Raw genomic sequence first — 18,046 nt, 5'->3', positions numbered from 1 at the left:
GCTCAGTAGCTCAGCTGGTACAGATTTGTACTTGTAATAATGAAAGCTCAGGTACGAATCCCGTGAAAGACAAGTCATGATAAAAGAGCTAAAAGATGAGTTCACACAAGCTAAAAAGACATGGTTACTATTGTATTTTTGTCACATTTGCTTTTGTTAACACTATCGGGTAGGTTTAGGGTTTAGTGTAGGTGTACGTTAAAAAAATAATGTCACAAAACTCATCTGTTCCGGAAAACAACGAAGCTTTTGGCGCCACCCAGTGGACATTTCACTTTGAAACTGCAGTGATATGTACATATTGGTACGTATTTTGGGGTTTGCAAAAACGTTGCCAGAGGTACATTTTCACAATGAGAACAGGCTGTATCCAACCTATGAATTCTTTGTTATAGAGACATCTCGCCACAGTGCGTCACTGATGGAACGTCACAACGAGCTGACAAAACACTCGTGATTCCTTAAACGAATAAACCCTTAAACAATGCACGAAGGCCGGACAAGCTAAAAGCTTCATGGCCATCTCTGCGTTTCTCACTCAATCGCACCACAGCCGCTTCCCTCTGTACAGAACAGTTACAGTCAAATGGCATCTGTGTAAAGCTGGCTGTCTTTTGTCCTATTATTCATACAGTCATGCAGTTCGTACAGTCATCAGTCTATAGTAAAAGCCTCTCTGGCTGACCGGATCTCTTCAGCTTCACAGTCACACAGGTGCTGTTATTAACGTTATATGAGCGCCTCCTGAACGAACGCTTCTGTGAATTCTGTTTCTGTGTAATAAAGAAGCAAAAGGCGTGATTAAAGCCGAGGCGGCGCACACTTTTGTGCCGTGACGACGCTGCTCTCTTGCTAATTACATGGCAACAAATGAGCTGTCAATCACTTGAGTGCATTGTTTGCGCTTATCAGAAGGACCATCAAGTCGAGCCAATTAAAGTCTGAGACGAGACAGGCGGTGGCGGGAACATGTCCTCCTCTTCTACTTCATTCATGATTGCCAATTAAAAGAAAACTGTTTGTTGTGCTGTAAAATCTGCAGGAAGGATGGATGAAATTACCTTTTCTTATCAGATCTGAATTGTTTCTTTTCTCTTATGCCGTTTCATTTTGGGTTTGGGACGATTAGCGGCAGCAATGAACTTCATCAATGGACTGTTTTATTCTGTAGGATTTTAATCGTTCTTTTCATTTCTTACATAGAGACTCCACAAGCCTGCTCTCGATCAGACATTCGGTTTCCTTCAGTGGATGTGATGGAGAAGAAATATGAGCAGTTTCTGATCCCAGTCGGCCGTGTGTGGTCAGAGAATTTCAGCGCTGCCGTTCTTCAGTCTGTGCCACTGATGCTGAAGATTATATTTGCATTTAAACGTTTCTTAAAGGGTCAGTTCCCCTAGAAGGAAACAGGTTCTCATTTGCTCGCCCTCGTGTTGTTCAAACCTGTGTTCATGAAACCTGATAAAGCAAGGCAAGGTTATTAATAGAGCACATTTCACACACAGGGGTAACTCAAAGTGCTTTACATAGGAATTAAATCATCAAAAATACAAATACCAATAAAAGATGAGAATAAAAAATTATATGTATATCAAATATTAAAACAGTTTAGAATAAGTGCCAAAATAAAATCCAGTATCAGTCGTACAGTGGCTCATTCAGTAACAGTTATTAAAGGAATACACGTATGGGCGACACTTTATAATAACTCACACTATGAAGGGTTAGTCAAGCGTTAGTAAACCGCTAATTCATCAGTTATAAAGCATTAATAGACATTAATAAGCAGTTTATAAATACAGACTTTATTCTTGGTTTATAAGCATATCTATGTGTTTAATAATTGTATTTTCATACTTTATTAATGATCAGTTTATCATTTCTACATGAAGTATTACAAAGCAGTTATTTAGGAGTCGTCAGTGGTTCATAAGATCATTTAGAAAGTGTTAGTAAATGATTAATAAACTATTCAAATGTTCATAATTATTTAGACATATAGTAATAATTACTCAGTGTGTTAATAATTCAGGCAGTTATGAAACGTTTAGTAGTTGTCAGTATTTCTGTGAGCTCATCTAAAGTGAGGATGATTTATGCCAGATTTAAAGGCTATATTTAGACATGATATATTAATCACTAATAAAGTATGAAAATACAATTATTAAACACACAAGAATAAAGCATTTATATCTGTATTTATAAACTGATTATTAATGTCTATGAATGCTTCATACTAATGTTTACCTCATGATTCCTAGCGTGAGTTATTAGTGTACTCGGGACGTCCCCTGATGGCACACCTGTGTAATGACGTCTGAGGCGGGTCTCTCGCTCCATTGGCTCATTCCTAATCACAGGAAACTGATAGTCCACATTCATTTCCACCGTCTTACGCGCGTGCGTGTGTGTGTGTGTGTGTGTGTGAGGCACGTCATGATTCTGCACAGATCCAGATGTTTGTAGTGCTGTGTAATCCATCACCAGCACTAATGACTACAGATCATAATGTTATATATTTTACAGAGTTTACATTGTACTTGATCGATCTAATATTTGATTCCAACGCTCAAATGCATTACTAATTCACAGTTTTGTAAATCAATTGAAAGGCTTATTGTTCATCTAGTTTGTCTCTGTTTATACAGCTTCAGTTTTCTCCATCAGTTTTGCTGAACTCTAAGATTCTTTCTGTCTGAGCTGGACTGGAAGAGCAAACCGTCTCCGGTTCTTCTCTTTTCACAAACCGAGGCTCGACCTCTGAGACTCAACGACAGGCCGGCCGCCAGTCGCCAGGGCCTTCAATGCTCGTCGCCGTTTTGTCTTTTATAAACTTAAGTCAGAATGTGAAGAGTCTGAGAATATGCAGCGGATTTATTGATTGGTTTCTCCTGCAGATTTTGTGTCTTCCGACAGTGTCATTCATCAAATGTGGCCTCAATGTTCTTTTGTAACCCAGACGTACGTTCAGATGGAAGGGTGTTTGTTGAAGAGCTGCTGATGGATGGTTAACAGTCATAATCTGAGCCCAACCGCTGAATTATGAGCTCTGAGGAAGGAACGAGTGTTTGTGCTGCTCAGTTTAATGTTGTGTTAGCAGTCATCTATCACACAAGTCAGGAAACATCACGCTTCACCAGATCCTCCTGAGGGTGTAAAACATGTTTCATACCATTTTCAGAACATATACATGCAATACTTCTGAAGACCCGTCTGAGACTGACCCCTACGGCAAATCAAGTCACACAGCGTTTTATACAGCAAAACTGCACTTTAGAATGTTCAATGAACATTATTTATAAAAATATTTAATAACTTACGCTTTTTTTTTCTTCTTCCACTAACAAAAAAGTCATAGTTTCATATTCTGTTCTCTGTTCATCCCTATAGCTCAGGGGTCTCCAAACTCGGTCCTGGAGGGCCACAGTCCTGCAGAGTTTTGCTCCAACCCTGATAACACACACCTGAACTAGCTCATCAAGGTCTAACTAGGGCCTTGTAAGACACTGATTAGCCTGTTCAGGTGTGTATGATTGGGGCTGGAGCTAAACTCTGCAGGACAGTGGCCCTCCAGGACCGAGTTTGGAGACCCCTGAGCTATAGCTTAAAACATTGCCGTTCGATTGATCAAACACCCAAACAAAGTACAGAGGGCACAGAAGCTTCCCATTTCTCTTAAAGGGGTCATAACATGGATCTTTGTATTATTTGAATATTTCCTTGAGGTTCACAGTCAGTCAGAGCTGATTCTGAACCGGTCAGTGAACGGACACTCATCCCATTCACTCTCAGAAAAAAAGGTACAGTGGAGGTACAATTTTGTTCCTTGAAGAACAAAATGTATAACTGTACCTTTAAAGGTACACAATTGGTCCTTAGGGTACAATTAAACCATTGGCAGGCAAGTTCGGTCCTAGTGAGTCGATGTCCTGCAGAGTTTGGCTCCAACCCTGAAAGACATCTATAGAAGCTCTTATTGAGAATTAACAGAGGTTTAGATGTTGGTTTTATTGAAAATATTTGGTCACCATTGTGGTGATCAGTGTTTCATTTAGTTGGGCAGTTTGACGCTTAGCTTTTTATGTGAGTTTGTGGTTTTTGTTACAGTGTTAACAAAACACAAAATCTGTTCAAATCAAAAGAAGCCATAAACAAAAATTGTCATGAAGAAAAAATGGTTGACTGAACTCATCACTGACTAAAAAATATCAATACATAATATTCACCAACAATACTTTCTTGACACAGATCAGGCATTCTGAATTTTGATTTTTAAATACAATCCCTTTTCTCTAGGGAGAAAAAAGTTTAAATGCACACAGATATCAAGAATCAGCGTATGAATCTCAACAATGGTGACATACTTAATGCTGCAATGCATGCTGGGAGCCATGCGTTTTATACTGTGGTGGCTTAGTAGGGTTGGAGCTAAACTCTCCAGGACATCAGCTCTCTAGGGCCGAACTTGCCGACCCCTGAGCCCTGAGCTACAGAAATGTGCCCTTAAGGGTCCCACCCCAGTGACGGACACTTGTACCTTAAAAGGTAAAATTTTGTACTCTCTTTTTTGACAGTGTAGGAAAACTCACATTTACTCACACAGCGTCGTGAGATATTTATATACGGTTTGTGATGCATCCGACTGATCTTTCTCTGTGAACTCTCCATTAGACTGCATCTGGATACTGTAACGACAGGAGATGAAGACGGACTCAGGAGTGACGTGTATAAGGCATTGGTGTAAGGAGAAGGTAAATCAGCCACACACAGTCTTTCAATATCACGAGCAGTGTTGGGGGTAACGCATTACAAGTAACTTGAGTTACGTATTAATATGACTTTTTCCAAGTAACTAGTAAAGTAACGCATTACTTTTCAAATTTACAACAAAATATCTGAGTTACTTTTTCACATTAATTTGACTGACAGCTCTCCTGCCCCCATGTTGAGAAAAATAAGTGCAGAGGTGTGTGTGTGTGTGTGTGTGTGTGTGAACATGATGGTTATTGTAGTTCTAGACTAAATGTGAGCATTTATTTATCTCACTTGCACAATAAAGATTCTGTACTCCTCAAAATGAATAAAATCAGTCAAATGCAAAATCAGAGTACTATGCAAACCTCCAATAATTAAATATTAAATAAAACAACTGTTTATGCATAATCTACCTTTATATTTAATTTGCCAATGTCTTGCTGCTGACCTTTGATGATGAAAATTACTAGATTTTTTGTCTTTATTGGTAAAACTTTTTTTCTCCTGCGTCCTATTCTCCCATTATCTAGAATGGCAGCACAGCAGAGCTGCGCCCTCGACTGTTCATGCGTGAATCTGCATCTTTACCTCAGTCTGGGGCTTATTATTTAAATTTTGGTATGAAGAGGTCTTTACCGTTGCACAAGAATATAACTTTTTTGTTGTAAAAAAAACCAAAAACAAAAACAAGCCCAGCCCAGGTGAGAAAAAGTAACGCAAAAGTAACGTAACGCATTACTTTTCTTAAAAAGTAACTAAGTAACTCAATTAGTTACTTTTTAAGGGAGTAACGCAATATTGTAATGCATTACTTTTCAAAGTAACTTTCCCCAACACTGATCACGAGGTACATCAGGTAACAAGTAAACATCACAGGATAGCTCTGTGAACAGAATAATCATCAACTTGGTCTCAAAAGTAGATCAGAGACAAAACAAAACAAGGTCAAGACTCAATAGTTGGAGTGAATAACAAACTCAGTTCACACAGTCACTGCTTATCCACAAAGAAATCCAGAAATACAAGCAAATCCTTCAGGGTGATCATATCACACTAACACACACAAGGCCAGACAATGACTGAGTGTCCAAGCGAGCCGGAGTGTGTGATCAGAGTCCAGAGTGAGCGTCTGACCCCGGCTGCGTCTCAAATACTGAGAGGACACACTCCACGTCCCAATCCGGTGTTAGCTTCACTTCCTGTCTCCTGAGATCCCATCCTCATATCGATTCTTGAAGGCAGCAAAGAGGTATCTTGATATCCCAGAATCCTGTGCTTTCCATTCTGCAACATCCTGCGTCCCAGTGAACACACTATCCATCCTAAACAGTGTGTGAGATTAGAATAAGTGTGTCCCAACGCACATTATGTGGAAAACAGTATGCCAAAAGTCCCCGGATGGTCTACTATTTCCTGTAGATTTTCTAAGTGTGGATCCGTGCTCTTCAATGTGAACTTTTATAAAGATCTGTTTGGCCATTAACTTTGAAAGGCAGGGTTATGCATTAATATGAGGACAGTCTCCGCATGAGAGACGCGCGACTGCAGATCAACGTGCTTCTTCTGTTCTCTGATATGAAATTAAATGTGAAGATGATTGACAGGCCAGGTTACAGTGACAGGATGTGTGTAAGTTTGCCACAGAGCGTCCGTTAAAGATGCATTGTAATGACATTATAGTTTGTCCCAAATACTCTTCTGTTACTCACTCAAAAGTGTTTCTTCAAATAAAGAGCACATATATTTAGGGCGTAGTATAAGTAGGCGAACTGGGACGGAGCAATAGTTGAGCCAAAAAATAAAGATGGCGTCTGAAAGTTGTGGCTGGTGGTCAGTTTGCATATGCAAACGTATTTGCCCGTGTGACATCACAGATCCCGCAATATCAAAACCAGACGCTTTTCTAGCTTGATGAAATAAAGGTTTTGTTTATAATCTGAGGTTTGCAGCTCCTTCAAATCACAACAGTGAGTATGTTAAAGCAGGACAACACAAAGCAAAGCGTTATCCGTCTTGCAAGTCACTCTAATTTCAGGGGAATAAATGCATTTCACAAAATAATTATTTCTGCAACAAATTGATTTCCAATCCTCTGTAAAGCTCATCTGTAATCAGTGGCAGTAATGAATGTGATCAAGGTTTAATATTCACACTGAAGGGTAAGAATGATGATTAGACTGATAACAGATTTTACTCTTCCCAACGCTTCTCTTTCATTAGCGCACTCTAACGTCTCAAACATTTCCAAATGTATCTTTGTTTTGGATATAGAAAATCAGGTACCATTGACTTTTGTTGACCTCTGGCTTGCCATTGTCCATTAACCCCTCATCACAGCACTGTAAGAATCAAGTAATGTCATGCGTTCAACTCTCACCATGAAGAGTTTAGAAGCACACCTGATGTTTGCTCTGATTACACTATTTTAAACACTGCAACTGATTTAAACGAAGTGAACTGAGGCGAACACAGCAACATCTCCTCACGAGTCTGTCCTGGTCTGAGCCAGTGAGAGAGAGAACGATTGTGAAGGAGGACAGCAGGGAGGGAAAGTGCCAAATCATCAGCATGAGCGACACACCGTGTGTTTCTGTTTGTGTGAGACACACACACACTAATGCATATTCAGATCAACTTTACTTTCATAGTGCTTTTCACAATACATCGTTTAAAGCAGCTCCACAGAAAATGCTTGTTTCAATGTTCCGGTTTATGAAGTTTATGAAGTGTTATCAGTCAGAGATGAGTAATGTCCTTATGGCAGCGATAAGATAACATAAGGTATATGGTTAGTTAACGTCATGCGTTCAGTTAAACAGACAACATGATTACAGCAGGATATCTGACAGTTTTGTGCATCGATCCTTCACACGTTTTCCCGTCATTTGAAATCTTGGCACAGGCTGGATCCAAACCGGAGCTGGTGTAAACTCTAGTTTCTCCGGGATCGTAGAAACAGGGACGCATTAACGTAGCTGCTGTTCAAAGCATGTCAGGAAGAAGATGATCATGTGATGATTGTCCTATTTCATCAGATATAATTGTAGTAAGTTTGTGAGAAAGTTATATAGCGTTAGGAAGCATGGCGTTAGTTTTCATTGTTATGCTGACGATACTCGGCTAACCCTAACCCTCGCTCTCCCCTCAACGTCCCCTGTACTCTTCACCACGAGGATCAACTCCCTCATCTGGCATGAGTGGCATGATCTCGTTTAGCGGGACTGATGACAAATTGGACTCGATGTCTCTGGCTGCCTCTTGGGCGATGAACTCCGGCGATGACTCCACCCCTATGCCACCTAAACAGACTGATGACGTGCGGACTAGTACGGACTCAGAGCTTGTGCGAGTCCTCACAAAAGCTGTAGAAGGGCTTGGCTTGGCTTGGACTGGTCGGCCCCAGAAGAGCCCGCCCACAGCCGACTTGATGAATGGTTCCTGCTGCCAGCAGGCCCTCGCCAGCATCCACCCCTGTTCTTCCCAGAGGTCCACCAAGAGCTTAAGAAGAGCCTTGCCCCGTACTCAGTGCACATCCACTCTTCTTCTTCTGGCGCTTTCTTCACGGTTGACGGCTCAGTAGAAAAGGGCAGTGGAAGAAGATTTTTGGTCCAATAATTAGACACAGTTGACTCGATTGGGAACTGTCAGGCCTTCTACAGGAAGTTATGAGAACAATCTCAGAAGCAAGAGTTCCACAAGGCACCTTTATGCCCAGATATTGATACTGTTTTTTCAAACTGCAGCTTATCTCAGATAATAGACTATGCAATAGAGATGCTGGATGGCAGGGACGCACCCCCTCCACACTCAAAGTATATGTGGCGGCCATTGCGGGGAATCACGCCTCGGTGGCCGGCCCATCAATTGGGAAACACGACCTGGTCGTTCAGTTAAGTCTGTCCCGTCAAGGCCCTCAGAGTGTATACTGAGTGCTCCAGCTGATTAAGGCAATCAGAGCAGCTGTTTGTCAGCTTCAGAGGCTGCACTATAGGACTGTGGGTTTCGAAGCAAAGGATTTCCAGATGGATTGTGGATGCAATAGTTCTAGCTTACAAGTACGTTGACTTGATGTGCCCCCTAGGGGTTAGGGGGCGTGGTCCAGAGGAATCTCTATCGCAGATATCTGTGCGGTGTGTCCTCGCTGTCCACTTTCATCAGATTTAACAACCTGGACATCCCTGCTCTTCAAGCTCCAACGGCAGGCCGAGCCTTTCCTTATGCAGCTGATCACGGGCCCTCAAGTGAGCTAAGCTGTCAGCTCGCAGAGCGACTTCCATTCTGCACTTGCTGCACGGCGCTAATGGATCAAGTTCCCCAAAAGTGTCCGCGAACTTATGCAATGCGAGTGAATTGTATCGGAAGGGAACGTTCATGGTTACTCACGTAACCCTGGTTCCCATGGTGTGTATGCCGTGCTACTACACTGAAAGTCATGCTAGCCGCTCCTCAGTACTGTTTATCCCGAGGTTCACTGTAGTCTGCCGGATCCGGGCCGGATCCAGATCAGATGGTGGACCTGCGTTAGACAAGACCACAAACATCCCTGAAGTGTCTGAGAGACCGTGTGATCAGACTCTCCTCTGTGACGCCTCATCGACACGACATCCAGTGGCTCTGATCCTCAGCAAACCCGTCTCCGGCGTGATGACTCCGATCTTCATTCAGATGGAACTGGACAAATACTCTGAATATTCCGATCTAATCTGACCTCTGACCTGTGATGTTGCCTGAATCACACACTGTGTGTCCGTTGGCCAGAGGAGAACTGAGCGACTGAGGTGTTTTTCTCCATTCTGTCACTGATGGAGTTTGGGTTCTTGTCACCGTCGCCTCTGTCGCCTTTGGCTTTTGGTTTGCTCAGTTGGGGACACTTAATAATGAACTATATATCACTTATCTGCCCGCATTGACACTATATGAGAACTGAACTGATGACATCACTGTTTCTCCAGAGCAGCTGTACGGCTGAATCACATTCTGTTGCATTATTCTCCTGTTTAACACTGTGAAGCTGCTCTGAAACAATCAGCATTGTAAAAAGCGCTATATAAATAAAGATGATTTGACTTAGAAAGAATCTGACGATATGGCATTCTTGCATGACTTATTTAGGCAGTTAGCCCCTCCCCTTTTGGGAGATGTGAACCAATTAGACTTCAGGATTCTGAGAAAATATGGTGATGGGCGCTCATAAGCGTCAGCGAACCGATGCAATGCTTGTTCCCATTATCTTAGGGAACCAGTGTTACGTGAGTGACCATAAACGTTTATTAGCAACACAACGCTACGAGAAGAGAGAACTGTTCGTTTTAGCCGCATTAGAGAATTACAACTTTCTGCCAAACGAGCCAATAACCAAATTATCACGAGCAGAGTACATCTCTGGAGTGCTCCTGTTATCTTATAATCTGAGGAGGACGTTCTGGCGGAGTTCTGAGTTGGTCATTTGTGGTAATGAAATTACAATTAGTAAATCATGAAATTATCAAAAAGTATGAACTGGTATGTTGTGTGTTATAGTAGGGATTTGTCAGTTTGTAAAGAGCTTTTCTTCAATTTTATGCTCACTGGAGAAATAAAGAACCGCTGTGTTCAGGAAAAAACATTCAATAACTATAAGGAGGGACATTTGAAAAAAGTACTTTCGTGGTGGTTGGGTAAAGCAGAGAAAGTTGCACAAAAATATTCTCTAACGCACCTCCCAGCATCACAGAGAGAGAGAGAGAGAGAGAGGGGGGGGGGGGGGGGGGGGAGAGAGAGAGAGAGAGAGAGGCACTTCTCCTCGCTCTTTCATGTGTTGCGCACCATCGAGCGCACGAGGATCTGACTCCGGTCTCTTGATGGCTTTCCTTACTTGAGCTCGTCAGGTCAACACGGTCATATCGAAGCGAGAACTTCTGCACATGTTTCTCTACAGTCACATTAGGTGAGTGTTGATGTGTGTCTGCGATGATTGAGTTGTTATTTGCATCCATAAAACAACATTAAGAGAATATCTGGCTTTAAATTGTCTTCATGTTACAGGATTAGACATGATCATCTGTAGACAGTATCAGTCAGTGTTCAGATGTGTTCAGATCAGAGGCTTTAAGATGCGATTATAGTTCTAAACACTCCGATGAGAAATGCTTTATTTATGGTTGGGTTAGATGCTATAGTTTATGCAAGACACTTATGTTTAATATTGAGCATGTTTTGGTTTCACAGTATATTAAGAGTACTTTATTATAATTATAACATTATTATATAGTAGTAAAAATCTTAAATTATTAAGTCATCTACAAACACACATGATCAGTAGTTCATGAACATTCAATATAAATATTAAAATATGTAAATTGTAACTATTTAAACGCAAACTTTTTATCTCTGTTATGTGTTATAGCCCACATGTGGTCATCATCTTACTGTCAATGAAACTGTAAGGAACATTAATCAGAAGCTATTATATACTATATTTTTTATTATATTTTTCTTACCTTTTTAACCGTTTTTAGATAATGTAAGTGAACCCGATGCATAATGCCTAAATCCAGACTGAGACATGACATTTGCTCTATAATGACTTTGATAATCAAATAATAATAATATTAAAAGTCAAATGACTGAAAATGTCATCCATCTACAAACTGTGTTTTCCCTGTAGAACACATCATGATAAAATATTGTTAGAATGTACAAGTTGCTAATTTTACAAAAAAAATGCATGCTTCTTAAAGACTATAGCAATAATTTTTGTTATAAAAAGTATATTCAGGTCTTTATGTTCGCTAACTGCTGGACTGGCACATCTTATATGTGCAGAATGAACATATTTATATTATATATTAAATGTATTACATATTATATTGTTTGCTTGAAAGATTATTGCCAATAAAAGATACTGCCAATAAAAAAGCATGATCTGAAAGGAACTGCATTAGTTGTAGGAATTTTGGTTTTATTCAATAATATTTAATTTGATTCATAAGATGTGAAAAATGTTTCTTTGTGTATGTATTGAATATTGAATATATATTTAAAACCATTGACAATATTGAATATACATTATCATGTAATGAATACTGACACAATCTAGAAGTCCTGCTTTCTGTGGGTTTTTGCTGCTTCAAATTTTTGTGGAAATTGTGATGCATTTTATTTTTCAGGATTCTTTCATCGATAGAAAGTTCAAAAGAACAGCATTTATGTGAAAAAAGAAATTCTAAATGTATTTTCTGTCACTTTTAATTAAGAATATATATGGCCCCACTTTATATTAGGTGGCCTTAACTACTATGTACTTACATCAAAAGATATGTACAATGTACTTATTGTGTTCATATTGTATTGCAAAACCCTTTTGCTGATATTGAGGTGGGATACGGGTAAAGTTAGGGACAGGTGTGGTGGTGTGGGTCAGTTTAAGGGTAAAGTTAGGGACAGGTGTGGTGGGATGTGTAAGTTTAAGGGGAGAGTTAGGTGTAAGGGAAGGGTCAGCAGTGTAATTATAAATGTAACAACGGAAATGAAATACAGATGGAATTACATGTATCCCTATATACGGTGTATATATATATACGGTATATATATATATACGGTATATATATATATATATATATATATATATATATATATATATATATATATATATATATATATATATATATATATATATATATATATATATATATATATAAATATACACGTCGGTTGCAGCAGAGATGAAGCAGGATCTAAGTGCAGCAGTCTTTATTCAAAAACAAACTCAAATACTCACAAACAGGGCAGAGCAGCCAATTAAACACGATGAAGAACTGACAATGAACGGAAAGACACACAGGGCTTAAGTACACTGCAAATAGAGCAACTAATGAGACTAATTAACTAGACACACCTGAACTCACTCTAATTAAATCAGATACCATGGTGACAAACTGACAAACTGATAGAGGACACTAATTAACAGAAAAAGAAAACCAACCTAGAAAAAAACATGAACACACTCAAACCTGGAGGCTGACGAGGGCGTGGCTTAATATAAAAGGAACCTCCAGGGCGGCGCCGGAAGTTCAGGTGCCCAGGGTGGAGCAGGGAGCTCAGGTGCCCAGGGTGGAGCAGGAAGTTCAGGTGCCCAGGGTGGAGCAGGAAGTTCAGGTGCCCAAGGTGGAGCAGGAAGTTCAGGTGCCCAGGGTGGAGCAGGAAGTTCAGGTGCCCAGGGTGCAGCAGGAAGTTCAGGTGCCCAGGGTGGAGCAGGGAGCTCAGGTGCCCAGGGCGGCGCCGGAAGTTCAGGTGCCCAGGGTGGAGCAGGGAGCTCAGGTGCCCAGGGTGGAGCAGGAAGTTCAGGTGCCCAGGGTGGAGCAGGGAGCTCAGGTACTCAGGGTGGAGCAGGAAGTTCAGGTGCCCAGGGTGGAGCAGGAATTTCAGGTGCCCAGGGTGGAGCAGGAAGTTCAGGTGCCCAGGGTGGAGCAGGGAGCTCAGGTGCCCAGGGTGGAGCAGGAAGTTCAGGTGCCCAGGGTGGAGCAGGAAGTTCAGGTGCCCAGGGTCGAGCAGGAAGTTCAGGTGCCCAGGGTGGAGCAGGAAGTTCAGGTGCCCAGGGTGGAGTAGGAAGTTCAGGTGCCCAGGGTGGAGCAGGGAGCTCAAGGGACTGTGCAGGATTGGCCTCCGTGGGTTAGACAATAGGCTCGGCCGCAATGGCTGGAGACGTATACTCCCCACCCCACTCCACCAAGCAAATAAATATAGTAAACAAGAGGATAAAAACTAATTATTTTCATGTTTTTTGCCGCAAAATAATTTTTCTAAAGCTATATACGGTTTCTCCCACTCAGATGCACACACACAGTATGGACAAACACTCACACAGAAACGTGTTGTCAGCTCTGCTCTGATGATATTATCAGTTAAATAGTTTACCGACTGAAAAGCTAAATGACATTTCTCAGTAGCGAGGCAATAATGGCCCTGTTCTTGAGTACATAAACTTAAGTTTCGCTATTAGTAGAGACGCTGGTGCCGAACACTGTTGAGAGACGCACAGACTGAGGTAATACACACTCTCTCTCTCTCTCTCTCTCTCTCTCTCTCTCTCTCTCTCTCTCTCTCTCTCTCTCTCTCTCTCCCTCTATAACTGCATGAATAACGGCATTATTCTACTATCAGTGGCTGAATCCTCCGTTATGAGTTCCAAAATGACGTTTTGGAATTGGCTTGGGACGAGATGCGTAAGAAATTAGTCCTACATACAAGAGCGTTTTAAATACAAAAACCTGACAAATGTCTTGAAATACATAATCTGAACAGTGTTTTGATGTGTGGTAACCGTAGTATAAGCAGAATAATTGACTCAAGGCCATTGAATTATTAAAATAATGCAATTATTTTTCTAATAGTTTCCGTCGTCAATTATTCCTTATATATATATATATATATATATATATATATATATATATATATATATATATATATATATATATATATATATATATATATATATACACTCACCTAAAGGATTATTAGGAACACCTGTTCAATTTCTCATTAATGCAATTATCTAATCAACCAATCACATGGCAGTTGCTTCAATGCATTTAGGGGTGTGGTCCTGGTCAAGACAATCTCCTGAACTCCACACTGAATGTCGGAATGGAAAAGAAAGGGGATTTAAGCAATTTTGAGCGTGGCATGGTTGTTGGTGCCAGACGGGCTGGTCTGAGTATTTCACAATCTGCTCAGTTACTGGGATTTTCACACACAACCATTTCTAGGGTCTACAAAGAATGGTGTGAAAAGGGAAAAGCATCCAGTATGCGGCAGTCCTGTGGGAGAAAATGCCTTGTTGATGCTAGAGGTCAGAGGAGAATGGGCCGACTGATTCAAGCTGATAGAAGAGCAACTTTGACTGAAATAACCACTCGTTACAACCGGGGTCTGCAGCAAAGCATTTGTGAAGCCACAACACACACAACCTTGAGGCGGATGGGCTACAACAGCAGAAGACCCCACCGGGTACCACTCATCTCCACTACAAATAGGAAAAAGAGGCGACAATTTGCACCAGCTCACCAAAATTAGACAGTTGAAGACTGGGAAAATGTTGCCTGGTCTGATGAGTCTGGATTTCTGTTGAGACATTCAGATGGTAGAGTCAGAATTTGGCATAAACAGAATGAGAACATGGATCCATCATGCCTTGTTCCCACTGTGCAGGCTGGTGGTGGTGGTGTAATGGTGTGGGGGATGTTTTCTTGGCACACTTTAAGCCCCTTAGTGCCAATTGGGCATGGTTTAAATGCCACGGCCTACCTGAGCATTGTTTCTGCCCATGTCCATCCCTTTATGAGCACCATGTCCCCATCCTCTGATGGCTACTTCCAGCAGGATAATGCACCGTCACAAAGCTCCAATCATTTCAAATTGGTTTCTTGAACATGACAATGAGTTCACTGGACTAAAATGGCCCCACAGTCACCAGATCTCAACCCAATAGAGCATCTTTGGGATGTGGTGGAACGGGAGCTTCGTGCCCTGGATGTGCATCCCACAAATCTCCATCAACTGCAGATGCTCTCCTATCAATATGGCCAACATTTCTAAAGAATGCTTTCAGCACCTTGTTGAATCAATGCCACATAGAATTAAGGCAGTTCTGAAGGCGAAAGGGGGTCAAACACAGTATTAGTGTGTGTTCCTAATAATCCTTTAGGTGAGTGTATATAGAGCTCACTAGACGAGAAGATTGTGACTCTTCAGGAGTTTCCTGGATATTTTAGTTTCACTAACAGCATAAAAAAATCAAGATCTCCAATTCCACTGTGAAGTATGAGGAATGCTCTTAAAGAGTTCATAAATGGTTTAATTCTTCTATATAGAAGTTCTGTTCTTTATAGTATTTTTAAATACATTTGTCACGTCTCAGTCAGAGTTAAGCTCTTTCTCTTGCTCTCTCTCTCTCTCTCTCTCTCTCTCTCTCTCTCTCTCTCTCTCTCTCTCTCTTGCTCTCTCTCTCTCTCTCTCTCTCTCTCTCTCTCTCTTTCTCTCTCGCTCTGAGGTGAGTGCTGTGATACCAAAGGCACAGGTGCTGATTCTCCCTTCATTTTATGTGGGAAATATTGGAGCAGTGGATTGTATTGATGAAACAGAAGCGATAGAAAAGAATCAACCAAAGCCGAGAGAAATGTCAAGAAAAGACAAATATTTTATTGGAAAATGAAATTAAGGGACATGTGGTAGAATTAGATTGGGCTAAAAATCAAGAAGGCTAATAACACTCATGGCTCATAAAACATCTGAGCATATTTTTCTGAGTGTATTTTCTGCATGATTCTGTTTGATCCCTCCACCCCTCCATTTAGATCTAGAAAGCTCAAAGAATCATTAAAAAATGATGTTTTTCTGGGTGTGTATTTAGAAGAACTGGTAGGCTGGGCGATTTATCAAATATTACATTTCTTCTCCACTAATGAAAAGTTACAAAAGCGATCAAGATCACGATTAGCATGTCAAGGTGACCGCTACAGTCATGCGGGTTGAAATGTCTCTTTTGACTGTTTTACTTTACGGTACACAACTGCACAGCACAGCTGTCACGGGTGGGTGCTGGCAAACAGACGATCACGATGATGAATAAAGTTCCAACAAGTTTAATTATACTCAAGTTCTCCACAGGACAGGTAAACAGGCAATAGCAACACACACTACACATAAACGATATCTGACAAGAACTGAACAGAACCGGAGAGATTGTATAAGGGAAATAATGAGGGAGAACGTAATCAGGGAGAACAGAAACAGGTGTAAAGAGTTAACTAATCAGACACACATGATGAGGGCAAATTAACCACACAAGACATGACAAGACAAAACACAAACAAGACAAGATTCCATGGGTGTTATAATAGCAGTCGCATCAGCTTTCATGACAGGAGATTTCAATGTTGCTGCTATAGCCTCAGATAGAAAAAAGAAAGAAAATAAAAAAGAGAAGTGCGCAAATGATTTGGTGAAAAGCAGAGAACAGCACAGCAACTACCCAAGGCAGTCCCTTCTGGTTGAACTAAGTTTGGTCATAGCATTTGTTCAGTATGGCGTAGTGTTTATTAACGTTCCCATAGCATCAGCAACTGACACAGCATCTCGTTCCCTTCTCAAGGAACTGGGGTTACATACGGAACCCTAGGACATGTTTTCCTTTACATCATTAATGTGATAAATGTAGAAATACACAAGCAAAAACAAGTCTTGTCCCCACATTATTGCCTGAAAACAGATAACTAGACTACTCACACTAAACCAAGCAAGACCATCTTCAGCAGCTCTGAGAACTGCAGGACTCTCAGCACTATACCAACATAAACCAGCCTGGACCAACTTTATAGATTTTTTTCGGCAGATATGTGGTGACTGTGATCTTCTACATGAGACACGGTCATCGGCCTTTCCCAGAGTTATTCCTTCTCAATAGGGATCAGCACTACGATGCTAAGCGGCTAATTGATATTCCACACACTCAGGTCTTCTGCCCTTTCCAGCTCACAGACGGTGTGAGTGTCCTGCGTATCATCATGTTCCTCTATAATCTAACCACAGTCTATATGTTTTGTCTTGATTGCAAATGTTATGTATATTAAGCTCAAGGACACTCACACCTTTTCCAAAATCCAATTCAAGCACTTTTCAAAGTGCATGTTCAGGCTTTTTACCTTACAACTGTGCTAAAATACATGTTTACATGCATGTACTCATACATTTACATTATTCATCACATTAAATGATGTGTTATTGTGCTATTTTATGGGGGGAAAGCATCATTCCACAGAAGGGTGACACATTAAAGGAAAACACCTTTTCATGGTTCAAAATGGCATCCTATATAACCTGGAACTGGAACTAACCCTAAACTGGGAGCTTTGTCCTGCGCAATGCAAGACGTCAGAAGCGTCCCCTATTTCACGAGTTTGTGTGCCCGTATAATCTTAGTGAAATTGGTAAACAGATTTGGCTTGCTCTCTGCTATAGAGAGGCTCGGAGAGGATATTCTACCCGAGCTCCGATTGCCCCCCTATAACAGGCAAAATTGTGCAAAAGGAGGAGCAGGGGAGGAGGAGGGATGCTGCAGGAACTAAAAATTAGAAGAGGTAAGCTGCTGGTTTTATACCTTGGTATTAATTGGAAGATTAGATGGGCGTACCCCTCCCGAAATTACGTTTAATAACTTTGCTTCAATTTTGTCTGTGTTGTTTTTGCCCTAAAATTTCCCGATACCAGAATAAGAAATATAATGATAAAAATTGCCATTTGCACAGCCGTTGTT

This window comes from Gobio gobio (assembly GCF_949357685.1).
Source record: "Gobio gobio genome assembly, chromosome: 23".
Taxonomy (NCBI): Eukaryota; Metazoa; Chordata; class Actinopteri; order Cypriniformes; family Gobionidae; genus Gobio; species Gobio gobio.
Note: the sequence above shows the minus strand (reverse complement) of the source record.